The sequence below is a fragment of the Sciurus carolinensis genome, chromosome 1 (genome assembly GCF_902686445.1).
Source record: "Sciurus carolinensis chromosome 1, mSciCar1.2, whole genome shotgun sequence".
Classification (NCBI taxonomy): domain Eukaryota; kingdom Metazoa; phylum Chordata; class Mammalia; order Rodentia; family Sciuridae; genus Sciurus; species Sciurus carolinensis.
In genome coordinates this window covers 202,529,258-202,542,738 of record NC_062213.1, presented here as the reverse complement: position 1 = coordinate 202,542,738, position 13,481 = coordinate 202,529,258, and the positions used below count along the sequence as shown (strand labels likewise).

At 52.2% G+C, this 13,481-nt stretch overlaps 1 protein-coding gene across 3 annotated transcripts in view; it reads left to right on the top strand.

The window, feature by feature from the left end:
* The first annotated feature begins 1,734 nt into the window (after positions 1-1,734).
* Pik3cd (phosphatidylinositol-4,5-bisphosphate 3-kinase catalytic subunit delta) overlaps positions 1,735-13,481 on the top strand; it is a 45,286-nt gene continuing 33,539 nt past the window's right edge. For all 3 annotated transcript variants that reach the window (XM_047523256.1, XM_047523262.1, XM_047523244.1), the window contains exon 1: positions 1,735-1,897. The gene's annotated coding sequence lies outside the window, so the exon portion shown is untranslated. The remainder of the gene's footprint in view (positions 1,898-13,481) is intronic.

Genomic DNA, 13,481 nt, shown 5'->3' with positions numbered 1-13,481 from the left:
TTAAAAATAGGGTGAGAGAGATCAGAAACCAGAGAGAGGAAGGCAGGGCGATTCTATCAGGAACTTGAGGAACGGCGATGACTGTAATTGATCGTTAAATTTAGTTTGTGCTTCCTGGCACCCCGGCAAAGGGGAGGGGCACCCTAAGTCTCATGGTTAGGGTCTCAGAAAGGAAGTGTGTCAGGTTTTCAGGAAGATGAAACTTCTTAGGAAGCTGCAGCACAGCAGGGTAGTGAAAGGAGTGAGGATCCGGAAGGAGTGGCACATTTGCTGACTGTGACACCCCCAAATGATTCAACCTTCCAGAAACTCAGTTTTCTTATCCATAATTTGGGGATAATGAAATTTAGTGAGAAGATTTACTACTGGGCATGTGGCACATGACTGTAATCCCAGCAACTCTGGAGGCTGAGGCAGGAAGATCACAAGTTTGAGGCCCGTCTCAGCAACTCAGTGAGACCCCGTCTCAAAATAAAAATAAAAAGGGATGGGGGTATAGCTCTATGGTAGAGCAACCCTAGGTACAATCCCCAGTATTGAAAAAAAGATTTACTTTGCTGGGCCAATGTAGGGGTCAAAGAGGGTACTATGTGAAGCACATCTCTAGTGTGTTCCCTGGGAACATCTCAAGTAGTGAAGAGCATGATTAAAATTGTTGTCAGAACATGCTTATCCCAGAAGAGGGATGTAGCTCAGTTGGTAGAGGGCTTGCCTTGCATGCATGAGGCCCTGGGTTCAATTGCCAGCATTGTGCAAAAAAAAAAATAAATAAATAAATTAAAAAAAAAAATAACCTCCCTGGGTCGAACAAGGAACTCTGCAAACCGAGGAGCAGTGTAAATTACAACCTAGCCACCCAGAGATGGGGACAGAAGCAAGAACTCTCAGGACAGGCTGCTAGAGACACACTGACTTAACTACAGGTGTGTCTCTGAAATATCCCCTTTTCTTCTGTCCTTTGCCAGCATCTCCTCAGTGTGGGCTGGAGACCTCTGCTGAACCAATGAAGACCAGATTGTCAGAGGCTGGGATAGGAGTAGGGCTGTGAACCTCAGACATTCCAGTGAGCAGGCAGGGGACGAGGGTCCAAGCCTGGAATCCCAGCACCACTGAAGCAGGCCTGGACCCTGAAACCATCACCACTGACTGGAGCTAGTCCTGGTCCGAGGCAGCTTGTGGATGAAAGGAGTCCCTCTCCACCCCTCAGACTCCCCAAGGGTCCCAGGAAAAATAACAGCTGCTTCACTTTCAGGCCAGATTGAGGAGAGTTGGGTATTTGAAGCCATCCTGTTGTTAAGCGATTGCCTGGCTCATGCCCCACCTCATTCTAGAAGGATAGGAAGTCATTATGGTAATCTTGGGGACAGGTTGGCCGGCAGGTCCATGCTCTTAAGAGACTTTGGGCCCCCGCAGGCTCCCTCTGCCTACTTTGGCCCCTCTCTCGGGGAGAGCTCTTGGGGTGGTGAGAGCCGCAGCTACCCCTCCCCTCCCCCGCCCTCCAGCTTTCTGAGCACCCTATTAACATTCTTTGGGGTGTGAATTTGGAGGTTTTATGGGTTCATAGGACTCTCGTTTGTTGTTTCCTTTGGTATAAAAAGAAAACTTGTTTCGAAGCAGGGCGAGGTGCAGGTTCCAGGGCACCTGGGATACTGCCCCTCTGGCCGCAGGCCGGGGCGGGGCGGGGGACGGACCAAGTGCCGGAGGACCTGTTGTTTTTCCTGTTAACAGCAAAAGGAAACTAAGTGGGAAGTGGAGTGTGCGGGCTGTCAGAGGCGGGCGGTCCCCGCCGCGCCCCGCCTCCCCGCCTCCCCGCCTCTAGGCGCACTAGCGCCCGGCGCCCTCGCTCCGAGCGGCCGCTGGGCCGAGCCGCCCAGCCCCTGCCAGCTGCGCCCGACCGGTAAGCGCTCGTCCCTGGCTGGGTCTGGGGAGGTAGGGAGAGGACAGGGACCGGGGGCTTCGGAGGCGGACCGCTGCGCTCTGGGCTCCGGGGTCCGCTCGCGGGCAGGTTCCCGGAGTTCACAGCCCCTATGCCCTGACCCTGCGCCACCCCAGTCAAGAGAGTCGGGCGGTGGGCACCCTGAGGCTAGGCCGCGGCCACGCTGGCCGGGGCCGCCCGGGGGCTCGGAGCGTCCCCCGTACGCCTGCCGAGAGGTGCGCGCCCGGCTCCCCGCGCCTGAACCCTGCGCCCTGAGGAGCCCGACAAGAGCTCCGGGGCCCGGCGGCAGGGTGCCGGCCCCGCAGAGGCGCGGGGAGACGGGAAGCGCTGGGCCGGGGAAGCCGGGCTCCGAGCGCTGCGAGCGGGACCAGGCGGCCTCCCGGACCGGAGGCGGGATCTGGGCTGCGACCCCGAGCGGTGTCGCCCAGGTGCGCCCGGCGAGGCGCGGAGGACCGGGCACAACTCCTGCGTCTTGGTCCTGCGCTTCCTGCCAGCCTTGATGCGGCGGAATCGCGGCTGGAAAGGGGCCGGGGCCGAAGTCCACGGGTTCGCCCTCCGGGAGCGAAGCCCTGCGGCCCCGTCCCTCTCCCGCCCGCCGCGCAGCTGGCCGCGCTGGCGGCAGTGGCGAGTGCGAGATCAGCCACCAGATCTGCGGCTGAGCCCGGGTTACAGCGGCAAAACCGCCTCCAGCTTTGCATTTCCGGACTTTTTTTTTTTTGACACTCTTACCCGTAATTCAGTCTGAATGAGGCTTTTTTAAATTTAATTTAGTTTCCTGTTTTTATTTAGGCTTCCTCCTCTGCATCTCATCCTTGAGATGGAGCAGAGGGGAACTGGGGTGACCTTCCGTGGGCTGGGGGGATGGGGGTGGGGACGGGCGACGACACAGTCGACGGCGCTTTGCCCTGGTTGGGAGATGGGCGTCAGAGAACCAGGAAAGGACCGACGGGAGGCTCGGGAAAGCGCGCTCCGGAGGGAAAGAGGTGGGGATGTGGTTCCCCGGGCTGGGTTTGGAGGGAGTTCTGGGGCGGTCCACGTACTGGGTCGTCGCTCACTGTCCTTGGGATCTGCTCCGTTCGCTAAGAGCGCCTGGCCGATTAAGTAACTTGATACCGTGCCCCCAAGGAGGAGGAGCCTTGAACTCCCCCAGACTCTACCAGGCCGGGCTTCTTCGCCTGGGATCCTGAGAAGCGCCATCTGGCAACACCCTCTAGGACTTGGAGCATGGACCCGCGTGTCTGTGAAGCGGGTGTGCTTATATCTTGCTCCCTCGGGATTCTCCAAGGGAAAGGTTCGCTGCACCGAGGGGACTCATTCCTCTGCTCTCTTCCAGAACAACTGGACACCGCCCTGCTGCCTGCCTGTGCCTGGGTATTCTTGTTAATTGAATGGTACCATAGGAACGTTTGCTCCTGGAAGTCTTGATGGTTTTATGTATGTGTTAAACAACCTTAGGAGCTGAGTGATGTTGTCTCCTTTTTACAGTTGAGGAAAGAAAGGCTCAGAAAGGTTCAATAATTCATCACTCAGGGCAGTTTACAAATAATTGATCCAGAATCCTGCCTCAGCGAGCAGCCCCTGAAGGCAGAGAAAAGATTTGTCCTGATGGTTCTCTTGGAGTGGTGCTGGGGAGGCCTGGGGGTCTTTCCAGAGACTCAGCCCTGGAGTTACCCCTGATGCTCCCTTGTAAACCCACGGGGTGGGGACCAAGCTTCTTTGGATTTGTGTCTGTGAGCAAATACCTGGAGATAAGAATGGAGCTGTCTTCAGCTCCCTCTAGAGTGGAAAGCACCAACCTCGTGGCATCCCACCACCCTGGAGTTTTGTTCTTGATGTCAGGGTTCGGTTGGTCTTGGGGGAGGGCTGCCTGCCACATTCTGGGTTGTTTCCTGTGGGTGCTTTCGCAAACTCCTCCAGGTATTGAAAGACACCCTGGGGTGCAGAGGGGGAGTGTTCTTACAAGCCATTGCCTGCTCTAGAGACCACCCAGCTTCATTGCTTCTGAGCCCCCTTCTCCCCGCCTGCCCACTGCTGGAGTTCTGAAAGGAGACCACTGGTCACCCTGCAGACGTAGATGTTTCTGGAACTCAGGTCCCAGCTCCAGAGGCACACTGAACTCCCGTCTACAGGACAAACTGCCCCTCAGCCCATGCCAAAGAAGGACTCGAAAACAAGTCCTAAGGGCACTGAGCCGTGGGCTTCATCCCTTCTCTAGCTTTATGGACTCTAGAAAGTGAGATCTCTCTGAGGCCGGGGCTGTGCTAAGAATAGGCAGAAAGGTCTCAGCCCCTGGGGGGCTTGCAGGACACAGACGACCAGACCCAGTTGGCTTTTGGGGCTGCCTGGAGGGAGTTGGGGGTGGGAGTGAGGTTGAGGGGTTGGTTCCTATTTCACCTTGGTTTTTCTTTGTTGCACAGTTAAAGGGAGAAGTGAATGTGCAGCTCATGAGGCAATTCCCCTCTGGCTGGCTGATTTTGTCAGAACCATTTTTGCTTAGAGAACAGTCCCCTCCCTCCCTGAGGCCAGCTGCTCTGTGGGTCTGATGGTGAACTGTTTCCTTAATGTGGGACCTTAGAAAAGCTCTGTCAGCCGGGAGGGCCCCTCCTCCACTCCCCGGTGAACAGGCATGATTCCCAGCAGGGCTGATGGATGGACTGGTCCACAGAGAAGTGTAAATCCACTCAACAGCCAGCCTGGTCATCTTGGAGCCACTGCGAGGTCTCATAAGCAGCCAGGGTGAGAGTCTCTACCTCTCCTCTTGCAGTTCACACTAAAACCCAGTGGTCATTAATGTGGCTGTTGGAAATCCCCAGCCATCATATCAGAAATGCTGCTGGTTTCAAGGTGGAAACAAAAAAACAAACCTGGGACCCTCCCTCTTCTTCCTTTGCAGCCCAACTCTGTGCCTTTCTGTGGGACACACCAAAATATGGTCCAGTCTACCCTCCCTGAGGGCCGCATGGTCCCTGGGGCCGGTCAGGTTCCCCTTCCTGCTGCCCTCTCTGCATGGGTGTGAGAACCCTCCTCCCTCCCCTAAGTGACAACCTCACCACCTGCCTGGGAGGAGGGCCAGGTTGTTCTGGAAATGGGTGCTTTCCAAGGCCACCTGCTTTCTGAGCACAAGGAGAGTCGTGGAAGCCATGAGTGTGGCGGTGCCAAAGTGGTGTTTCAGCTAGTGAAATCTTGTCACACGGCGGGGGTGGGACAGCTTCCACTTGGGGAAATTGCACGTGGGGTGGGTAGAGAGCAGAGGAGGGAGAGAAGACAGAGAGCCCGCCCGGGAGATCGGGTCCTGGAGAGACGCTGCCTTCATTTCTCATAACAAATGATCACGCGTTTTGTGGCTTAAAACAACAGAAATGTCTTCTGTCATGGTTCTGGAGATCAGAGGCGTGAAAACAGCGTCAGAGAAACCTACTCCTGCCACCCGCTCTGGCCCATGGAGCACCTTCCTGCCTCGGCCTGTGTGTGCCGTCCCTCCCACCTTGGTCTCTGTCCTCACTTGGCCTCATCCTTGTTTCCTCATCTGTGTTTCCTCTTCTGTCCCGTAGAAGGACACTTGTCCTTGGGTTTGGGGCCGCTTGGATAATCCAGGAGGAATCATCTCAAAATCTTCAGCTTAATTGCATCTGCAAAGACCCTTTTTCCACACAATTATTTTTCCAAATAATGCAGATGTTCCATGAGTTAAGACAGGGATGCCCTGGGTTGGGGGCACCCATAGGCCACTGAGGTGGAGGGATGCACTTCTTAATGTGTCCTCTGTGGAAGGTACTGAGTGCCTCTGCCTGTCTCTGCCCCGTCCTGCCCCGGGTGACCTTGGACTAGAATTTCAGTCCCTGCTGCACCACTGTCCAGAGCCTTCCCCCTCCTTCCCTTTCCCCAACTCTGTGGATGGGCAGCAACCAACAAGTCAGCTCTGCCAATTGCAGCCCTCCTCTCACCCCCTGGGGGCCCAGCAGCAGGAAAGAACACCTCAGGGACTCCCAGGGGAGGCTGCGGCAGGCCTCTTGATTCCCCTCCCCTCCTGCCTGCCTTGGTTCCCCAACCCCTTCTCTGCACAGGACTGCTTCCCAGCCCAGGGCCACCCATCCCATCTGAGGCCACGGGGCCCCTCACACTTTGGGCTGTCCTCTGCTGAGCAGCCATCAGGAGAGGTAGGGCAGGGCCCAGTTTTGTGGCTGTGCCTTGGGAAGTAATTGACTCACTGAACCCGGAAGTAGTTGACTCGCTGAACTGGAGGCTTTCATGGGAAGGGCCTGGTGGTGCCTAGAGGTGTGGGGACCCCCGTCATTGCAGCTTGTAGGAGAAGGCTGCCTCCATTCTTCTGCCTCCACCCACAGGGTCAACCTCCCTTCCTGGCAGGGAAGCAGAAATCAGAGCTCTGTTATTGAAACTTCCTGACGTCATTTATGTAGGGGTGGGGTGGGGGTCACAGGGGAATTGCCACATGGCGTTTGGAGCCAGGACTGGGATTTGCGTTTTGTTGTTGTTGTACTAGGGAATTAACCCAGGGTCACTCATCACTGAGCCACATCCCCCGTCCTTTCTTACAATTTTGAGACAGGGCCTCACTAAATTGCTGGGTCTGGCCTTGAACTTTCGATCCTCTTGCCTCAGCCTCCTGAGCACTGGGATTAGTGGCGTGGGCCACGGCACCCAGCTGGCGATTCTGCTTTGCAGTCGACTCTTCTTCATTCGACACTGGTCATCAGTTCTCCACGCTGGTTCAGAACCAGCCACCCTGTCTGGGTGTGTGGTAAGCGTCCCAGGGCGGGGGTAACATCTCCCCTCTGAGGAGCATGCGCTTGGCCTCCCGATGCACACACGCCACCACTCCCAAACACTGCAGCTGGTGTTTGCAGGCGTATGGCCTCTCCCGTATCCAGGAATGATTGCATCAAAGACATCAAATGTGTTTATGGCTCTTGGAGTAAGTGGTTTTCCAGAAAGCCTGGACCAATTTACCCCAGTGATACGTAACAGTTTCACAACACCCTTGTCAGCCTCGAACAGCATTGAAGGAAATGTTTTGCTAATAGTCCTAAAAGGTAATAATTTCAAACGTATCTCTTTTATTACTAATGAGATCAATAGCTTTCTTTCTGGTTATGAGCTATGTGTATAGTATGGGGTTTGCTGCCATGTAATGTGGTAGTTAAACCCTTGAACCTGGGGTTGATGGATTCAGATTTGAACTGTGGCTCTTCAACCTCCTAGCTGTGTGACCTTGAGGAGATTACTTAACTCCTCTGATCCTCCATTTCTTTGTTCATAAAATGACGCTAATGGGACTTGTTCTGAGGTTTGTCTTATGAATTCAATGAGATAAATTAGATAATGAACATTACCTAGTATGCAGTCAATACTCAGTATTAGCTGTTCTCGTTGTTATCATTATTTTCACCCTCAAGATACATCATGCTTTAACAAGGAGGAATGGCTTACACTTAAGCCAAGGGGATTTGGATTTAAGCACAGGGATCGATCTTTCTGCCTTGGCAGCAAGTGATCCTGGAAGAGGAGCTGGCAGACTTCTGTCCAGACCAAATGTGTCCTTGGCTGTCTCCTGGATTAGGCTGTAAGGGTCTCTGGAGCAAGCAGATGATCCTATGTTGGGGTGCTGCTCACCTCAAAGAGTAGGTGGGGGCTGTGACAGGCCTTAGGGAATCCCAAGGCCCTAACAGGGCCACTTCCTCAGGTCCCTGGTTCTCCTGCCATGGTGCAGAAATGGAGGACGAAGACTAAGTTGTTGTTGGGTTTTTTCCAAGTCCACAGTTCATCCTGGGGACAGTTCTGCTGTTTATACCCACATGCTCCCTCATGCGCGGCCCTGGGAATGTCGCAGGCACTTCAGGGGGCAGGACCCAGAGCTTCGGCACCCGTTTGGGTGGTGGCCCTTGATGCCAGCTCCTGAAGCCCTTGAGAATAAAGTGGTCACTGCGTTCACCTACAGTGGGCCTCGCCAGCCTTGGTCAGGAGCCAAGGTCTGGTGGGCATTCGCTCCTCACCACCAACCTGCTGTTGAGAAGTGAGCTGAGAAACCAGGATCTTTGTCACCAATAAGCCATCTTACGAGAAATTTCTTCTATGGGAAAAAAGTACACAACGTTCCCCCTTACCTGTCTCTCAAAAAATTCCATTAGAAATGTTTCTCGTGTTCAGAGCTAATGAAAGGATGAACTTGAAGACCATGGCCCCTGTCTCCAGGGTTCCTGAGGCAGGAGCAAAGCACTCTCCAGGAGCATGTGTGGTGGGACAGCTATTTGAATAACACGACTCATCTGCTGTCATTTGGAAACCAGTGTTGAAGTGTGGCCTATTTTTAAATGAAGCACCATCTATCTCGTGGTTGCCCAAGGTGTGCCTGGCTTCTCATGCCCAGCAGGGCTGTTTGGAGAAGATGAATGGAAGGTGGCTTAATGTTAGCATCACAAACAAGAGCTTTAGAATTACACAGATGGTTCATATCTTGGCTTTGACACTTAAAACATATGTGACTTTGATGAACTGCATACGCCAACAGGCTGGCATCTGAAGATGGGGGTGATGGTATCTTTCACTGAATTGTCATGCAGATCAAACACAATGAAAAATCTGGGGCTGGGGCTGTAGCTCAGAGGCAGAGCGCTTGCCTAGCACATGTGAGGCACTGGGTTCGATCCTTAGCACCACATAAAAATAAACAAATACAAAAGGCCCATCTACAACTACCAAAAAAAAAAAAAAAACAAACCTGTAGCAGGTTATTGCCACTCAAAAAGTTACAATTTTGCCATTGTATGAATCTTTGAGGCCTACACTGTGGAACAGGAGAGATAACTGAGATATCCATGTTGTAAGACATTGAAGTTTGCGCGCCTGGTGAGTTAGTCAGCTTTCCATTACTGTAATGAGACACCTGAGACTATCAGCTTGAAAACAGGAAAGGTTTATTTTAGTTCACAGGCTTAGAGGTTTCAGTTCGTGACTGGTTGGCCCCCTTGGTTTTTGGCCTAAGGCAGGGAACTTGTGGTGGATAAGCTGCTCCTCTTGTGGTGGCCGGGATATGGGTAAAAAAGAGTAGGATTCCCACGACCCTTTCCTGAGCACACCCCCAGTCACCTAAGACCTCCCACAATGCCCCACCTTTTAAAGGTTCCTCCGCAGGCTATATAGCACCACAGGCTGGGGACAAGCCTTCAGCACATGGGCCTCTGGGGACATTCCAGATCCAAACCATAGGTGCAGGGTTATTCATCCATTATCTCATTGATCCTTCCAGGAATGACTCATACAGAATGCACACGGTATGTGTCAGTGAAGAGTAATTTGCTTTGCTCTTTATCAGCCTATTCTCAGGGTGTCGTTTTTTCACCTTTTTCTAGCCCTTCGGTGTTTGAAGGAGCTTTGGGCATCAGAGCATATGGTTAGAGGTGACATCTCATTCGAGGTTTTCTCCTCTGGGGTGGTGGCAAAAGCAACCCTCAGACCAACTCTTAGGGCCTGGGTTGGATGGTAAGAGCAGTTCACGCCAGGCATGGTGACCCACACCTGTAATCCCCAGCTCAGGAGGTTGAGGCAGGAGGATCACAAGTTTGAGACCAGCCTTAGCAATTTAGCAAGGCCCTCAGCAATTTAGTGAGACCCATGTTTAAAATAAAAAATGCTGGGAATGTAGCTCAGTAGTGGAGCATCCCTGGATTCAATCCCTGTACCAAAAAAAAAAGAAGCAGCTCACTAGTGAGGTGGACCATCAGCTGACCTTGACCAGAGAAGTGGACTCTGTTACCTGTGAGCCACAATGGCAAGTCACTGCTCCTGGGAGAGCCAGCTGCTCCAGAGGCAGCCACTCCGGGACCCCCATCTGTGGGTTGATGGGGAAGCAACTGGGAGATGGCAGGCAGTGGGCAGTAACCTTGACCCTGATGGACCATCCTTCTCCAACTTTCCCACCCCCTCCCCCGGTCAGGAATTGGATGCAAACCCTAGTCTGAAACATCCCACCCCAGCCATGACCTTGCTTTGAAGCTTCAAGGTCTATTTTTAACGCTAACATCAGTTTTGCATTCTATTCCATGATGCGTGCATGTTTATTTTACTATAAAGAATATTTCCCCCTAACTCTTGTGTCACATAGATGCTCTGGGAAGATGTTCATGTTTTTTCTGTGGCTTCCGCTCCTCCCAGCACGGCGATTCCAACCATAGTTTGAAAATAATATGAAGAATGATCAGACAGAATTGCGACAAGAAATGTCCAGTTCAGTAGGAGCCGTTAGGTCCTAGGTGACTCATTGACTGGGTAACTCAAAACTTTGGTCTAGGCAGAGAATCAAGAAACGGCTTTGTCTGTGCACGTGGATGCCAGCCGGGGCTTTTGCCCGAATCGTGGCAGGTTCCTCTAGGTTTTTACAACTCTCAACAATCTTTTACAGTGGCCTTGCCCGGTCCCATTCAACAGACAGTCTGAGCGCCTTATCTTCCTCGGGTTGGTAGAACATTCGTGGAAAGCGCTCTTGCTTTTCCTACCTGTGGTCCACTCGCTGGTGTCGGCATTGCAGGATGTGAGTACCAAGGTGAGCCCCTGGCCGCAGCCTGGCGGGTGACGCAGTCCAGTCCTTCCACATTGGCCCAGGAGAGGAAGGTGGCCCAGCGTACAGGGGTAGGAGCAGGGCTCCGGAGTCCGCCGGGTTGGAGTTTCGCCTCCGTGTTCGGTTCACTCTCTGTGCCGCCGACCCCTCCTTCCCAGAATGTCTGGTGGGACAGGAGGAGGGGCCCGGGAGCAGGAGGGCTGGATGGGTCACCCTCTGGCTTCTCTGCATGATGTTCTGACATTAGCCTGAGGACCAGAGGGGACCCACATCCCACCCGGAGGCCTCTGTGAGATGCACTTGCCCAGATGAGTGCAGCGTCATCAGGCAGCATGATCTCATTGAACCACCACCGTGTGTGTGACCTGACATGAGCGACATGTGGCACGTGATTGTATGCGTGTCTGTATATGTACAATATAGGCATACATACATCCCATGCATGTCACGTATGTCATCCACACGGTGTATAAAGTAAGAGCTTACTCTTTGATTTAACAGGGATTTTTTCCTAGGAAATAAGTATTCTTCTGCAATATAATGTTAATAAAGTAGGTCTTACTTCTCTTGTTTAAAAAAACAATCCACTTGCCCTAGGGTTGGTTGGAAGTTTTTTTTTTTTTATTTTTTTTTATTTTTAAGTTATAGGCAGACACAATACCTTTATTTTATTTATTTATTTTTATGTGGTGCTGAGGATCAAACCCAGTGCCTCATATATGCGAGGTAAGCGCTGTGCTAACCAGCCCCAGCCCCAACCCTGGAAGTCTGTCTCGAAGCTCTTTTCCATCTTGGCCACCTCTTATGTGAGATGTTATACAAGTTTACTCTGTGCTGTTTAAATCTTTTTCTTTTTCTTTCTTTTTTTAAATTTTTATTTTATTTTATTTTTTTGCATTACTAGGGATTCAACCCAATGGACACTCTATTACTGATCTACATCCTTAGTCCTTTGTATTTTTAGATTTTATTTTTTAAAATTTATATCTATATTAGTTATTGATGGACCTGTATTTTATTCATTTATTTATATGTGGTGCTGAGAATCAAACCCAGTGCCTCACACATGCTAGGCAAGTGCCCTACCACTGAGCCACAACCCCAGTCCTGTATTTTTTATTTGAGACAGGGTCTCCCTAAATTGCCAAGACTGACCTTGAACTTGCAATCCTCCTGCCTCAGCCTCCAGAGTAGCTGAGATCACAGGCAAGCACCTCTGCACCTGTCTTAAATCCATTTCTTTGTCCTAAACTTATGACCCTCTTTTTAAAGGCTTTCAGCAAAGACCAATTTCCTGTGTCATCTGGTGACCCTCCTCTGTAGAATGAGCTCATTTACAGAAGAGGACCATCCTTAGAGACAGTCACAGCCTCTGGTTTGGGCCGCTTTTCTTTGTGAAGGGCCTTGGCTTGGGCTTCTGGAAAGAGACAGGCCGGTGAGGACAGGCCATGGCTATTGTTTAGAGTGGACGGAACCTTCCCGGAGGATGAGCAGTTGGGACTGTGTCCAGGGCCCACATCTGGGGCGCCCGGTGCCTTGAGACTAGGCAGGGGCTCCCTGTGAGATTAAGCAAACTCCCTCTGGCCAAGTGGACCGGACAGGTGTTGAGCACCCCACAGCCACATCACCTGTTTATCTCTGTGGCATGTCTTGGACCGGTCAGCTTGTCCTCTGTCCCAGGCACCAGGAACTTTCCTCCACTCCAGCGACAGGAAGACTCCCCAGGCCTGCAGGTGGCCAGCCTCCGGACGCCACTGCTCCTCTTGACTCTTCTTCTTCCTTTTTCAATAACAAAGTTTATTAGGATATAATCCACATGCTGTGCAATTCACTTAACGTGCATAGTTTGTTGGCTTCCGTTAGAGTCAAGATGGTGCGACCGTCACCAGCATAGAGCATGCTCATCCCTCCAGAAAGAACACCTGCACCAGCGACTGTCTCCCCTCCTCCCCCCAATCCCACAGCCCCTCCTGTCTCTGTGGTGTGACTTCTGGACTGTAAGTGGTCTTTTGTGACTCTTTGGTCTTTCTTCCTGCGTGTGCCGCCTCTTTCTTGGGGATCTGACTCCTGAGATTTCCGTAAGGGTCATTAGACCTGAGCATTTATTCAATCACAGATATGGATGGAACCCCAAAGTGTTGCCTGGGTGTCAGCCACACAGGAAGGACCAGCCACGGCCGCATGATGTCTATCATGCTGTAACAAGTCACCCCAGGATGAAGCTGCTTAAACAAGGTGGATTACCTCAGGGTTTCTGTGGGTCAGGATTTCAGGAGCAGCTTGGCTGGGTCAGATTCTGACCCAGGATCTCTCATGAGTTGCAGTGAGCTGGGAATGCAGGTGTCTGGGGCTGGGGACACCTGCCAAGGTGTCGTTGGCAAGCCTCAGTGGTTTCTGGCCAGATGTCCAAGTCCTCCTCAGGTGGGCTTCCTGGCGGAGCTGTTTGAGTGTCCTTACAACGTGGCTGCGGGCTTTCGCAGAGCAAGAGATGAGCTGAGAGCGACAGATCCCAAGAGCAGAGCCCGTGGTCTTTCCTAACCTAATTTTGAAGGTGACATACCATCATGCTGCCATTTTCTTTTGGTCACAGACCAACCACGGTACACAAAGGAGTGACTCTCAGGAGGTTCAAAACTGGATACAGTTTCACACAGAGAACTGCCCTAGTGACATCCAGTCAGCTTGTTCTTGGGACTGCTTGGTGCCTCTGAATCGGCTGTGAGCTCTCTGGCTTCTGTTCCTGGGTCGAGCCTCTAGCCAGCCCCTCTCTGTGTTTGCTGCCAGGAAGTTTCCTGTGTTTCCTACGTGGACAGATAGGACCTTGCACCTGGTTCCACAGATCTGCCCACTTCTGCTAGTGTAGTTTTGGTGGATGACTTCTCCAGGTGTTTGTGGATTTTATTTGCATTTCTATTGAATTGATGAGACAGTTTTTGAATTTTCTTTCATTTATGTTATCAAGAACAACTGTCA